This window comes from Suricata suricatta, chromosome 7 (assembly GCF_006229205.1).
Source record: "Suricata suricatta isolate VVHF042 chromosome 7, meerkat_22Aug2017_6uvM2_HiC, whole genome shotgun sequence".
In the NCBI taxonomy this organism is placed as follows: Eukaryota; Metazoa; Chordata; class Mammalia; order Carnivora; family Herpestidae; genus Suricata; species Suricata suricatta.
The window spans coordinates 42,828,542-42,843,279 of NC_043706.1; the positions used below are offsets into that span (position 1 = coordinate 42,828,542).

Sequence of the window (14,738 nt, forward strand, 5' to 3'; positions counted from 1 at the left end):
TTACTGTATATTCTAGGAAAGGGAACTGAGTCTCAAAGAGGCTACATAACTCATCCAATGATGTACAGGAACCAAAAAGAGAAATTCAAAGTCAAGCTTAGCAGAAGATGCTGAAAGATTGAGGCCCTGCACAAAAATAACGTATACTATAAGATTCCATTTATATGAATTTGTAGAATGGGCAAAACTTATCAAGGGTGAAATAAGGCAAACAGTGCTTGCCTCTTGGTGATGGGGAGATTAACTGGGAAGTGATACAAGGGAGTCTTCTGGAGAAGTGGTCTCTATGGGAAAAGGGGTATGGGGCACACAGATATATACACATTTGTCCCAACTGTACAGTTAAGACTCTGCATTATGCTGAATGTAGATTTTACCCCACAAATAGAGCACTTGAAAAAAAAACCTTGCGAGGCATGAGGAGTGAGTGGAGTCATAAATGAAAGAAGAATGGCAGAGCCCTGGTAACGGTGGAAGCTGGGTGATGGCGTTCACCACACAGGTTGTTTACTTTGCACATGTTTGAAATTTTCTCTAGGTTTCTCTGACTTTAGGCTCAAGCGTTTCCTACCAACCACTTTTCTCCTAAAGCATTTTTATAAGTATACTGAAACACAGGAGGACAACAGCAACCCAAGGAAAATACAGAAGGGAGGTACAAATCCACAGGAAGGGGAACTGGGCGACCCAACAGAGAAGCCACCACATCTGACAACAAGCCCAGGAACCGCACTCAGTAGAAGGGGCTCCATTGCCCTACCTTGACTTGTGTCTCTTCTATAGCTATAAATAATATGCAGGCTGGAAAAAGCAGAGCACAATTGGCAGGAGGAGATGGGGACGTAAGACATATGAAGATATGCAAATGAAACTCTGGAAGCAGAAAATTTTGTGAGCAACTGTGAAGGAAAGTGAAAAACAAACAAACAAACAAAAACCTACAAAAAAAGAGCCAGATGACTAAGATGAGGCAGATAGTAATTATTTAAAAGAACAAATAATTTCAGGCCACCTGGGTGGCTCAGTCTGTTAAGCATCTGATTTTGGCTCAGGTCATGATCTCACCATTTGTGGGTTCAAGCCCCACATCAGGCTCTGTGCTGGCAGCCAGAGCCTGAACACTGTTTTGGATTCTGTCTCTGTCTGTCTCTCTCTCTTTCTCAAAAATAAAAATTCAAAAAATTAAAATTAAAAAAAAGAACAACTAACTTCAAAGTTTCCCTGTGACTACAGGATGCAGTTTGGACTCTGCAGGGAGAAGGCAAGCCAGCTTCTGTGTGAACCGCCAGGGCGGCTTCATCTCTGGTCCCTCCAGGCTCCTTCTCTGCACCCTGTTGGTAGCAAAGTTTTTATAGCTATTTGCCCTCAGCCTGCTGGTCCAGGCCTCCTCAGTTTTCTTCGTGCTGTTCCCTCTCAGTGGAATGGACTTCTTCGCTATCCTCTTAGTCTTTAAGATGAAGCTTAGCAATGATTTCCCTCAGGAAGGGTCCCCAGAACCTCAGCTCCCCCCTCGCCTCTATGCTCCCACGGCACTGATGACAGTGAGGAGACCTGCCTGGGTCCCAGCCTCCCCCACGGTCCATCCTCACCTCCTCCAGGTTCCATCCTGTGCTACACATCTCACTATTTGCAGTATCGTGTTCAGTGCTTAGGGTTCTGCAGGTGCACAATGAGCATTTGTGGCACTGTTCGGAGCTATTCTGCAGGTAGTTAGTCTACGCAGCTTGTGAATGCAAAGAAAATGAGGTAGTGGCTTTAAAGCCTTCCTGAGGCTGCTTAGGACTCACCAATGTCCTCTACTATTGTCTCCACTGAGTCGCAGAGACATGCCTTCAACAAGGCTGCCATGTTTGGAAGGACCAATGTTTCAAGTAGGTACTGAAGTTGCCGAAGAGCCTCTATCACTAGCAGATCTGATGCGTTGGGAATGGAAGATAACAGGATGGTGGCAAAATTCCTCTGTCACCTAATACAAAAAGGGCTTTTTCAAACATCCACCTCGAAGGTCCTTCATCTTAGGAAATGCTAAGAATATGAACAAAGTACCATCACTATTTGAGTCCAAATAAAACTGAAAATTGACCAGACCACATGCTTTGAACTAACTGTGGTTAAAACAATTAAATATTAAGTGTGTGTTTGATGTTTTAAGCAAAATGGTTGGAAATACGATCACAGGAAGACCAGAGCGGGGTTTAAAGGCAGCTGATAGCAGCGAATGATCTTCCTGACATGGGAGAAACTTGAAGGGAACTCAGGGCAGGCGGAGAAGGTAAATTCTGTGCCACTGACTCTGTAAGGTGAAATTATTTCAAGTCCCACCTGGGAAAACTTTGTTCAAAACTGTTACTATTCTTCTCACTGTATGAGAAGAATACTGTTCCCACTACACTTGTGATCACTCTAGAACACAGACTTAAACCCTAGGGCCAAGCCTCTCCACATAGAAAATCCAACCTTTCTACCTTGCTTTGCCTAAAACACAGCTGCAGGTAAGTTCCCTATGGAAAGTCACATTTGGAACCTTCCTCTCTTCTTTTGAAGTTTTTTACATAATGCATTTATGTTTGGTTATTGACCTGTTATCATTAAAAAGCCAACAAAAACACACACAAAAACTGGTTACTATAAACTTTCACTGTTTTATGGAAGTCCAATGGAGTCACGTTAACCCTGTTTCTGTTAAGATTACTAGATTCTCGGGGCACCTGCGTGGCTCAGTTGGTTAAGTGTCCGACTTCAGCTCAGGTCATGATTTCGTGGTTCGTGGGTTCGAGCCCCACATCAGGTTCTGTGCTGACAGCTCAGAGCCTGGAGCCTGTTTTAGATGCTGTGTCTCCCTCTCTCTCTGCCCCTCCCCTGTTTGTACTCTGTCTCTGTCTCAAAAATAAATAAACATTAAAAAAAATTTTTTTAATTACTGGATTCTCAGGGATGTCATCAGCAGAAAGTTGGGAATGACTTCACCTAGAGAACTAAGAAGTAGGTGGACAGAAGCAGAGTTAACTGGGCCCTGGAGCAGTGAGACTCGTTCCTGGAAGCAGACCGATGTTGAGAAGGTTACTTCCACCTTCTGTGTCCTGATCCATAACAGAGTAGTAGTAAGAGTTCCTTTGTAAGCAGCTGAGTGAGGGAAATGTATGGGAAGTACACAGGAGAGAGTCTGGATATCACAGGCAGCCAGACGCACGGCGAGGGGAACGAGAGTGTGTTGGGACAGCCCTGAGGGGAGAAAGTTGAGGCAAAGGCCAGCCAGGCTCTGAAACCACAGCCTCTGTGGCAGAGGGGAGAGGTACGTTCTGTGGGCTCAGGCAGCCTGCTCCATACTCCAGTTCCATTTCTCCAGCTCCCAGACTTGTGCAAATTTCACAACTGCCCCATGCCTCAGTTTCCTTGTTTGTGATGTGGGGTGAATAACAGTACCAGCACTGCATGGGACCGTTGTAGGGAATGACTCAGGTCATGCAAGGAAAGTGCCTGGTGTGAAAGGGTTCCCCAGAGGCTGGGCTACTAAACGGTGGCTGATGGACAGGAAGGGCAGGGCAGGGCTGGGGGAAGAGAATTATGTCCTCAGCCCACAGCCTACAGGATGAGTTATAGCTCCTGGCTCTGCCGGAAGCTGTGCGTGTCCGGGATGGGAGTCTTTGCTTACGAGGCTGACTTGAATGGCAGACCACATTGCCATCTCTCTCTGCTTCACAGGGCTATCTACTCCATTCCCGGGGATATATTTCACATCTTGCAAGCAAAAGCTAACACCACCATGGACGGGGCTCTCTTTCTCTCCTACGGACAGCAGGGGCTAGATGACAGCAGACGCGGGAGGATTTATGGTTCATTAAACTACCGATCACAAGAGTATTGATTATGAGAAGATGTCAAATCCGAGGGCTGGAGCAGGTCAGGAGAATGACAATACAGAAAATACGTGTTTATTGTGCTCGCTGGTGACACCGAGGCGGAGAGGAGACAGGCTTCGAAGATGGGTTTTGCTGGGGTGTCCAGGCTCAGTAACCAAGGGTTGAGAGAATGAAGGAATGAAAAATCAAGATTTAAAAAGCTTTCAATAGGCTAAACGATAGGTCAAAATTCAACATGAAATGTAAAGGGGATAAACGTTAGGTGTTGCCAAAAGCTAGACATTTTTTACCTGATAAAAATAAACGTAACAAGGTTTTCGGGAGACATCTCACGTACAAGCTGACTAGATAACAAACAATGTAGACGTCAGCCATGTCATGAAGGTCAGAGTGGAAGCACACCCTCTGAAGCTGGCCGTGGCAAAGCCCCATGCTGCCCTCCCTCTGGTGTTCAGGCAAAGCTTTGGGGGCTCCACTCATGCTTTGGGTCGGTGCGAAGGCAAGAGTCTGAAAACTCTATCACAGGGGAAAGCAACTCAGGGGACTGTCATTCTTAGCCTGCAAAAAGAAAGAAGCCTTACTGGGGGCATGAGAGCTGACTCCCACTATTGAAAATCTAAAGTGCGGTCAAGTGGATGAGGAATTAGCTCTATTATTAAACTGAGCAAATATTTATTGACTGTCTGTATTTACAAAGTACTCATCTTACAATTATTGATTGCTTACCTCTTCTGTGCCAGGCATCGTCCTAGATGCTAGGGAAAGGGTCTCTCTGGCTTCATGAAGCTGACATCCAACGTGTGATGGGTAAGACAGCCAGTGCACGAGTAAACAGAATAATCTCAGACAGTGGAAGGAGGAAAGTATACGTGATATGTGCCTCACATATTTGCCTTCAAATCTAGTAGGATAAGCTTATTCTTTGCTGTTCCAATAATGCGATACAGTAGACTGTAATTCAATAAACGGAAGGAAATTCTTCCAGTAGAGCAAGGACTCTGTGAAAAAGTAGTGAGTTCTTGGGGAACCTGGGAGGCTCAGTCGGTTGAGTGTCCAACTCTTGAATTTGGCTCAGGTCATGATCTCATGGTTCATGGGACTGAGCCTGGTGCTGGGCTCTGTGTTGACAGTGCAGAGCCTGCCTAGGATTCTCTCTCTCTCTCTCTCTCTCTCTCTCTCTCTCTCTGCCCTTTTCCCACTTGCTTTCTCTCTTTCTCTCTCTCTCAAAATAAATAAATAAACATTAGAAAAAGTAGTGAATTCTATCACTGGAAATATGAAAAAACAAAACCTGTGTGGCTATCTTTTAGGGATGCTGTGGGGAATTTCTGAGTGTAGGTTAAAACTGGATCAATAGTCCTGAGCACTTTGGATCTCCTAGACAAGTCCAACTGAAAACATGGCAGGTGGCAACACAGGGTCACCAAGTATTTCTATTTCTACATAAATGAACAGAAACTCTATCATCATTAACATCTTTTCATTAAAGAAAGGTCATTTTTTAGGGACTTAGAAATAATGACACACTGTCAGAAAAAAAATTTCTCTAAGTAAATTTGGTTATATTAAAATGTTATAACATTGTCCTTATTTTTCTAACTTTGTAATAGACCATCAAAAATCCCATCATTGGCCTGAAATAGTTGAGAGCCTGGAATTTGAAAATGGAAGCAGATGACCTTGAAATTCTTCCTAATAGTGTTTCAATGTCTGTGTACCAAAATTTAGTACGCTTGTTTAAATGTGGGGTTCGGGAGCCATGTCTATGAATTTAAAGCCAATGGCTCAAACTAGCTATGGGCAACTTCTCTCACTGTCAGTTCCGACTCCTCTGACAATGGGGGTAATGACATTTACTGACTTGTGGCGCTATAAGAATACAATGAGATAATGCAAACGGGGAGCTCAGTGCAGCAACGTGGCATGTAGTAATGGCTCGATAAAAACATAGCGACTTCTGGTCAGACTTTCTGTCCCAAAGGAAATGGTGAGAAGGGCCTTTCTTGGGGATGATGGTGTCAGTACACGGCATTTTCTATATACTGTACTCGAATTTCCCACAAAGAAACAGATTGCCTTATTTAGTATGTAATACTTAAACCCTACCCCCTGACTGCCAGGGAAAGGAGACAAGAATCACAGCTAGGTCCTAAAAGAATGTTTTTCCCCCCCTCTCCTACGTTATTCATCTCCCTTGCCTCCCTTCTCTGGCACTTACAGGCTTCTCTACAGAATGCCTGACCACCTACTACTTTTTTCTTGCCTCTTGGGGCCTCTTCTGTATTCTTTCTTCCTCTTTCTGTTCTGTTTTAGTTTGTCTGAGTTTATCTTGCTTGTGGTGGTCGGTGGAGCCTCCTACCTTTTCTCTTCCACCTGCCTGTTTTCTCCGGTCTACTAGGGTACCGCTTCTCCTTGCCTCTTCCCCACCCTTCCTGCACTGCCAGCGTGGCCAACACTGTTAGAAAACTTTCAGAGTAAATCAGTGAGTGTGAACATGTCTGAATGCTGTGGAAACGTGGGTCTTATGCCTGTGATTTCAAGTCCGAATGATAAATAAGGTGCAAGATAACTTATGTTTGAAAGCTGAGCCACACCAGTCAACCTTCCACAGCTCATGCTTCCCGACAATGCCCTGCGGTATCTATTTAAAAGGGTGCATTGCTCTAACAATAGCTAATCCTTCTCTTGCTTGGTAAGGAAGGGATACACTGTTGTGATTAGCAGTGATCAGATTTAAGTCCTTGACAGGTGCTGAGCACCCTAGAATTCAAGAACTCTATTCGTCAGCAGCAGTAAATCTAGACAAAAGGGTGCCAAAATAAGGTCTTCATATGAGAGACGTCAGTGGAGCGTCTATGATTTGGCATTTGCGTAAATTAAAATGTGCTGAATAAGTCCTGCATTACTTTTCATTAGTGCCTATGCCAGTTCCACATTTATGACTTATTAGCTCAAAATGTGGCCGGGCACGTTAGGAGAATAAAAGCATGGTGTGGTATAATTATTGAACACAGTGCAATGTATAAAAACTAGTCCAAAAGCCAGGACATTCAGACTCACGTTGGAGATCTCTTACTATAGACATGGGTTGTGTATAACTGATTCTTCAGGATCTTAATAGATAAGTGCAAGTTCTTCTCTGCCTAAGACACTGCTACACTTTTTATTCATGCTGTCTGTTTTTCTTTTTCTTTTAAATTTTCCATATAAAAAGTAGGTCGCATGGGGCCTTGTGGGATACTGTAAGACCTTCTGCTTCTATCTTTAATGAAATGGGAGCCAGTGGAGTGTTTTGAGCAATGAGGAGACAGGATTTGCCTTACCTTTTAAACAGGATCTCTTTCATTCTTGTGTGGGGATCAGAGCAAAAAAGGAAGACTATTTAATAGGCAGGTGCGGTAATCCAGGTAAGAGATGACGGTTGTGTGGATTTACCCAGGCAGAAGCGGTGGAGGTGGTGACGATGGTAGTAATCATTTGTTTTGAAGAAGCAGTAAACGAATTCCCTGATAGATGGGTGTGCCTTGCAAGAAAAAGGGAAGGATGGTAGATGACTAGCAAGAACTTTGGCCCAAATAACTAAAAGGAAGAGTTGCTTACTATCTCCTGAGGTAGGGAACTCTTAAGAGAAAGAAACTGCCAGGGTTGTGATAGGGCGGCGGTGGTATGGGCCATGAATTTGGCTTAGGTACGTAAATTTTGAGAGGCCTTGACAGGAGCAGGGATGCCAAGGAGCAGTTCCAAGTTTGGATCTGAGAACAGAGATCCAGGTCGGATACGTGCCTGTAGTGTTTACACTGTGAGACGGGACAGGGCTAGGGAGAGGGGAGAGGTAGATCCAAGGCTAAGTCCGAGCACTTCAACTTGAGGTTGAACAAAGGAAGCCAGTTCAGCAAAGCAGCTAGCACAGGCCTCAGGCAACGTAGAATCCCAAGAACCAGATGGAGAAAATGTTGCAATGGTGGAGAATCAGCTGTGCTAAACGCTGATCTCTTAAATATGTAAAAACAATGTAGATATGTAATGAAAGTATTTTACCCCTCTCGAAATAAAATAACACCTCTAATATTAATCACACATTTCAAATCAAAGTCTCAAGGCCAGTTCTGCAATACTCCTGTGTCAGACTATTTAGAACGCCGTTAATAACATATAACCACAAATAAAATTGATGACAAGGTGCACTCCTAAACTTAGCAGAGAAGCATTACGGCTATGGAGGTTGGCTCATTTCATCATCTCTCTGCTTCCTTTAGCATCTTCTGTGGCTTGTAAAGTCATTTTCCCAGTTTAGGAAGAAACATTTACCATCAGGGATGTGATGTACCCTAGGTCAAAGATTCGGGACTGTGACACATTAATCTGTCAAATGCAGTATCTAGCCATGGGACTGGGGCGCTGTATTTCAAAGCTGATTCTGCCCAGATTCCAGATGAACAAGCCAGTGCCTAACTGTTTAGGTCTGCGAGCTATATCAGCAGGAGACCCTATGCCCAGTTCTTGCACCTGGAGTTAGTTTTGGAGCTCTGCATATCATACATTTCCTAGAATATATTTCTAGTGATGCCCTAGACCAATTTATATCATAAGCTTATTTCCATGTTTTATCACCTAATTTAGGGAGAAGAAATTCCACTCCTCTAACCAAGTTGCAGTCAGTTTCTTTTCCCCCTCAGTTAGATTCACCTAAAGTCTTTGTCCCTTAACTGAGTTCCACATTCTTCTCCCTATGTTTCTTGCCTGGATCTTGGCCACAGGTTTAGAATCACTTGTATTAACAAGAGAAGATTAAATGTAAGGTCCATGGAAACAGGAGAACCAAGCATAAATTGGATTTCCTTATTCCATGGCATTGCACTGAGGGTTACAGCCCCAGGGTTTGTTAAATGGTGTTCAGAACTGCACAGGATATACAGCTTACTCTTGCTTAGCTGTGAGAACACCACAAAGAAGAGCTCTAGACTTCTGAGATTTGGGCTAGAGGAACCATGAAGGAGAGACAATAATGCCTTGTTCATTCAAAAGACATTTATCTCGTGCCTTGACATGGTATCAATGCCTGTGTCCCCCTAAGATTTTGAAACCATACCCTAAATAGGATAATATTAGGAGGCGGGATCTTTGGGAAATAATGAGGTCAAAAGGGAGGAGTCCTCATGAATGGGATTAGTGTCCTTTGAAGGAGGGCCTCAAGAGCTTGCTCTGCCTCTCTGCCTTCCACCATGTGAAGACACAGCAAGAGTACGACCATCTGCAAACCAAGAAGGGGGTCCTCGCCAAACACTGGATCTGCCAGCACCTTGACCTTGGGCTTACCAGCCTCCAGAATTGTCAGAAGTATGTGTTTGTGGTTTAAGCCATCCCATCTGTGGTGTTTTTGTTATAGCAGCACAAGCTGACTAAGACACACCTACCCTTTGCCTGGCACTGTGCTAGGTGCCAGGCAGGGCTGAGATGCCATGGCGTCCACTGGCATGGTGGAGCTGATCGGTTATGTCTATTCTGATTACTTCCATCATTGCTCCACATAGCCTATTACATATAATGAATATCATCCATGATGAAAGAGACACGAAACAGAATAGAATACGTTTCTATCTTTTAGGGATTTTTGTTCATTATAATGATTTCAAAGAGACATCTCTCCCTTCTGATCTCAGTTGCAACAACCCTGATGGCCAAATAGTAAACAATAACCTAGGGTATGCTTCCTAGGCTTGTTGAAGTTACTGTGTTTCGTGACAAATGCCCTAGTATGACTTCATTTATGTAACATTCCAAAACTGACAAAATTTTAGAGATGGGGAACAGAAAGGGATTTCCAGGGGGTGAGGGGAAGGGGAGACCAAAGGGTCATCCAAGGGAGTTCCCGTGCAGTGATGCAACAGTTCTCTAGAGAGAATGTCCACGCATGAGACAACTTCATACAACAACAAAAACATACACAAACAGACACGCATAGTGAATATATGTAAAAATTGGTAAAATCTGATAAACTCTGTAATCTAGTCAATAGTATAAACCCAATATCAATATCCTGGTTTTGATAACGTACCATAGTTAAGGAACATGTTACCTCTGGGGAAAGCGGGAGGAAGGGTACAAGGGATCTCTCTACTATTTTTGCAACTTCTTCTGAGTTTATAATTATTTACCAAAAAAGTATGAAAAAAACCATGTGTTCATTCATTTAAACAAAAATAATAGGCCCTTTATATGCAAATAAATTACTGTCTTATGATATGAAAAAGTTTTCATTTTAAGTCAGCTTTCTCTGTCCCTGAGCACCAATAGTGAACAGTTTTTCAAAATACCTAAGCTGTGCATCCTCACTCAGCTATGAGTTATCACCGCCACATCTTTATTTTAAACTGTTTGGTTCATAAAATTAGTATGTGCACAAATCTTTTACATTCTGCATTCTCTTTCATGTAGGGGTTCTAATATGAGGACAATATCCCACGAGTAAATAGACTCATTATTCATGTGTAGCAAAACTCAGGAATAAGCCCATTTATCACAGCATAATTTATGACGGCAGAAAATGGGAAACAATCTAACTATTCAATTAAGAACATTTTGACAGACACCACGAATTGACAAATTGAAGGCAATCAAAATGTTATTGTAGGAGAATACTTAGTAATCTGGAAAGCTGCCGTCGGTGCTTTGCTAAGTGAAAAAACGTTCTTCAATAGGATATAGAACAGTATGCTTGCACATGTATTTGCCTCGGGAAACAAAATTTTAATGTGACCGCTGCTTTTTCTCTGCGTGATGGCATTACAGTGTTTTGTTTTATTTTTTGAATTACTTCAGTTTTCTAAAATGTCAACGGTGAGTATTTATTACATTTGTAATGAATGTAAAATGAAAAGAAATAATTCATATATTAAACCCAGGTTCTGGATAGAGCAATGTTTCTAAGCTGTGGTGAGTGGACGGAGTTCCAAAGATGTATTCAAAGTGGTCCATGGCTTCCACTATGAGAATTTTTAATGTGGTGTTTTCATTAAAATGAGAACCTTGACACAGTAATATTGACATCATCTGGATAATCATGGTACATCGGAGATGACCGGAGCCCATACTGGCATTTATTTTTATGTCTGCAAGGTGGACCAGGGCTGCTACTCTAATTCTCACAGACTAATGAGAAAGGAAACAAGTCAAATGTAACAGATGTATTTGTACAGCCTGCTGCACAAATTAGGGTTTGCAGAATTTCCAATAGAGAAAGTCCTGGAGAGTATCGCGCCTGCCAAACTCAAAAGAACCTGTGTCAGCATTCAGTACCCAATTCACATTGTGATCAGTGATTAAACTAGCAAAGAATATCGTCAGTCACACTAAGTTAGCCAGTGTTTTCTAGTGGTTGTTTTTCATTTTTATTGTATGTAATGTTTGGCCTGTGTGAAAGCAACAAGTATAGGGAGTTGGTGCCTATTTATTTTGTTTTATTTTTGGCGCCGATTTCAAATACAGTTTTATTTAAGAGATTGCATTTTTCACTTACCCTACAGTGCTTATAAAGTGCAATGTTTATCTCCTTTCCCTACACATATGTTACATATTAGAGTATCAAGGATGCCTAGCTTATTTACTACAGCAGCTTGACTTTAAGACAGCATAGGGTATGCTACAAACTTGGGTCCTTCAAAGTTCTCGTGTGGAACAATGCTAGACCTATTCTCAGGTTGGCTTAATCAGCCTCTCCAATGGTGGGCACAGAGGAGGCACCACCAGAGGGAGGAGGGCCTCCACCAGGGAAGCCCCCAGGCTTTCCTCCCACAGTCTGCGCGCTTGGTACACTTGGTACCGCATGCTTCCTGCACTCTGGTACAGCTTGGTCATGACAGGGTTGCAGACTTTTTCTAGTTCTTTCTGCTATGTTCAAATTCTTCTTTCTCTGCAGTCTGGTTCTCATCAAGTCAGTGGATGACTCCATTATATTTGTCCAGAATCTTCTGTTTGTCCTCATTGTTGATTTTGCCCCGAAGTTTTTCATCTTCAATGAATGCCTTCTTGTTGAATGTGTAAGATTCAACAAGACACCTTATCCCACTGCTTCTCATCTGCAGCTTTGTACCTCTCAGCTTCCTGGACCATGAGCTCAATGTCTTCCTTGTCCAAACAGCACTTGTCATTAGTGATGGCAATCTTGTTCTCTTTTCCTGTGCTCTTATCCACAGCAGAGACCCCGAGGATGCCATTAGTATCAATATCAAAAGCGACTTCAATCTTTGGAAAGAGGCAGGAATGGCAGTATTGCACTTGACGAGGACAGTCATGACTCCTCCAACAGTTTAAATGCCAAGAGAAAGAGGAGTGACATTCAATAGCAGCAAATCTCAGACATTTTCAGATTTGTCTCCAGAAGGGAAGGCTGCCTGGACAGCTGCACCATAAGGAACAGCCCCATCAGGGCTGATGCTCTTATTCAGTGTTTTTCCTCTGAAGAAGTCATGAAGACGTTTCTAGATCTTGGGGTTATGGGTAGAACCACCCACCAGGACAATATCATGGATCCAAGACTTGTCTAGTTGGGCATCCCAAAGGGCTTTTTCTATAGGGTCTGGAGTGCCATGGAACAGGTCAGCATTTAATTCTTCAAACTGGGCATGAGCAACAGAGGTATAGCAGTCAATTCATTCATACATAGAGTCAATCTCAATATTGGCCTGGGTGCTGGAAGAAAGTATACACTTAGCACATTTGCAAGCAGTATGGAGGTGACGGACTGCCCTCTTGTTCTCGCTGATGTCCTTCTTACATTTACACTTGAACTCTGCAACAAAATGGTTGACCATTCAGTTGTCCAAGTCTTCTTCCCTAAGTGGGTGTCTCCAACTGCAGATTTGACCTCAAGGATCCCCCATCTTCAATAGTGAGGGTTGACACATAAAAAGTGCCACTTCTTAAGTCAAAGATCAGCACATTCCTTTCAGCTCCAACCTTTTTGTCTAAGCCACAAGCAATAGCAACAGCAGGTGGCTCATTGATGACTCTAAGTACACTGAGACCAGTAATAGGTCCACATCTTCGCTAGCTTGAAGCTGAGCATCATTAAGGTTAGTAGGTACTGTGACAACAGCATTGGTAACAGTCTTCCCAAGGTAGGCCTCTGCAATTTCCTTCATCTTTGTCAAAACCAGAGAGGACATCTCCTCTGGACAGAAACATTTTTATCTCTCCCTTGTATTCTGCTTGGACCTTGGGCCTGCCAGCATCATTCACCACCATGAAGGGTTAATGTTTCATATCCCATTGGACATCATTGTCGAATCTACATCCAATCCGGTGCTTGGCATCAAAAACTGTATTGGTGGGATTCACTGCAACTAGATTCTTTGTAGCATCACCAATCATTTGGTGTCACTGAAGGCGACATAACTTGGGGTGGTTTGTTTTCTCCAATTATTTCCACTCTCCCACGCTGGAAGACACCCATGCAGGTGCAGGCGGTGCCAAGATCAATGCCAACTCCAGGTCCCTTAGCCAGTGTTGCTTCTGTGTAGTCCCTGCTCAGCGCAATCTGGAGAGCTGGCACGGTGTTCATGGAGACCCTTTGTCTATTTAGTTTTGTGTTGTATTCACTCAGTAGAATATTGTGAAAACTATGAAATTAAAGTCTAGAATTTTCTTTCCTTTTCAGTGTCTGCACACTGCTCAGGTTTGGGAAACACTATGCTAGAAACAAAAAAGTCCCTTATGCATGAACACAGTACCTCTAGAAGCCACATAAACTCAGGCCACTAAGATGTCACTCAATACTGTGCACTGACCCACCTAACAGTGTGTCACTAATGGAGAAGTAGATTCAGTTGCACAAGTTGATCGTGATATTATTTGGAACCTCAAATACATGTTTCTTCTTCACAGACATTATATTAAAAGCCATGTTAGGGTCCCAGATCAGTTGACCAAAGCCCATTTAATATAAAATGTTCCTGGACCAGGAAGAATGATATGTCCCGGGGTACACTTTATTTTATTTTTATTTTTTTTAACTGTTTTATTTATTTTTGAGAGACACAGAGAGAGAGAGAGAGAGACAGTGTGAGCAGGGGAGGGTCAGAGAGAGAGGGAGACACAGAATCTGAAGACAGTCTCCAGGCTCTGAGCTAGCTGTCAGCACAGAGCCCGATGTAGGGCTTGAACCCATGATTCATGAGATCATGACCTGATGCTTAACCACCTGAGCCACCCGGGTGCCCCCTGGGGTATACTTTAAAACACAAGTTTTCCCTTCTTTTCTCATTAGACCAGGAAACCTTTTATAGCAGAGGTTTGGGACTACCTGTCCTTATCTCCAGCTTAACTCCAGCCCAACCTCTTCCTTTTATAAAGCTAGTCAGCTCTTCCTCCTAAAAGTATTCCCTGCCACAAAACAAATGCTACTATACATTCATATAATCGCCCAAGGTTTTCCAAACAGCTTGACAGGGCCTGCCTTACTGATTCCTTATATTGTAGCAGCTTGATATATAACATTAAAATTCTCATTTTGTAGCTATTGAAACTAATTTTCTGAGAGGTTAAGAGACTTTCCCATGGTCAAACAGCTAGTAACAAAATATGCCTACAGTAGAAGTGTTTGAATCCAATTCTCTGGTTTTTCTCCCCCAACCCCCAATGATAACTCACAACTATTTCTCTTTCCTAGGTCATTAGGAGGGGGAAAAGGTTTAATTAATGAAACTTGCTCTGCATGACTATTAATAAACACTTAACTCCCTGAGACACTTGCATTTTCAAAGCAGAGCACCAGGTTGCCCAAATCTGTAACATCGAGAATGGCGGAAAAGATGTGTTTGTTTCCTAGGGTTGCAAATTACCACAAACCCAGTGGTTTCCAACAACAGAAATGCATTCTCT

General features: G+C 42.9%; 1 protein-coding gene and 1 pseudogene across 1 annotated transcript in view; both read right to left on the bottom strand.

The window, feature by feature from the left end:
- The window catches only part of RCAN2 (regulator of calcineurin 2), a 231,459-nt gene that overhangs the window by 163,317 nt on the left and 53,404 nt on the right, over positions 1 to 14,738 (bottom strand). The gene's annotated exons all lie outside the window — the stretch shown is intronic.
- Positions 11,563 to 13,356, bottom strand: LOC115296116 (annotated as a pseudogene).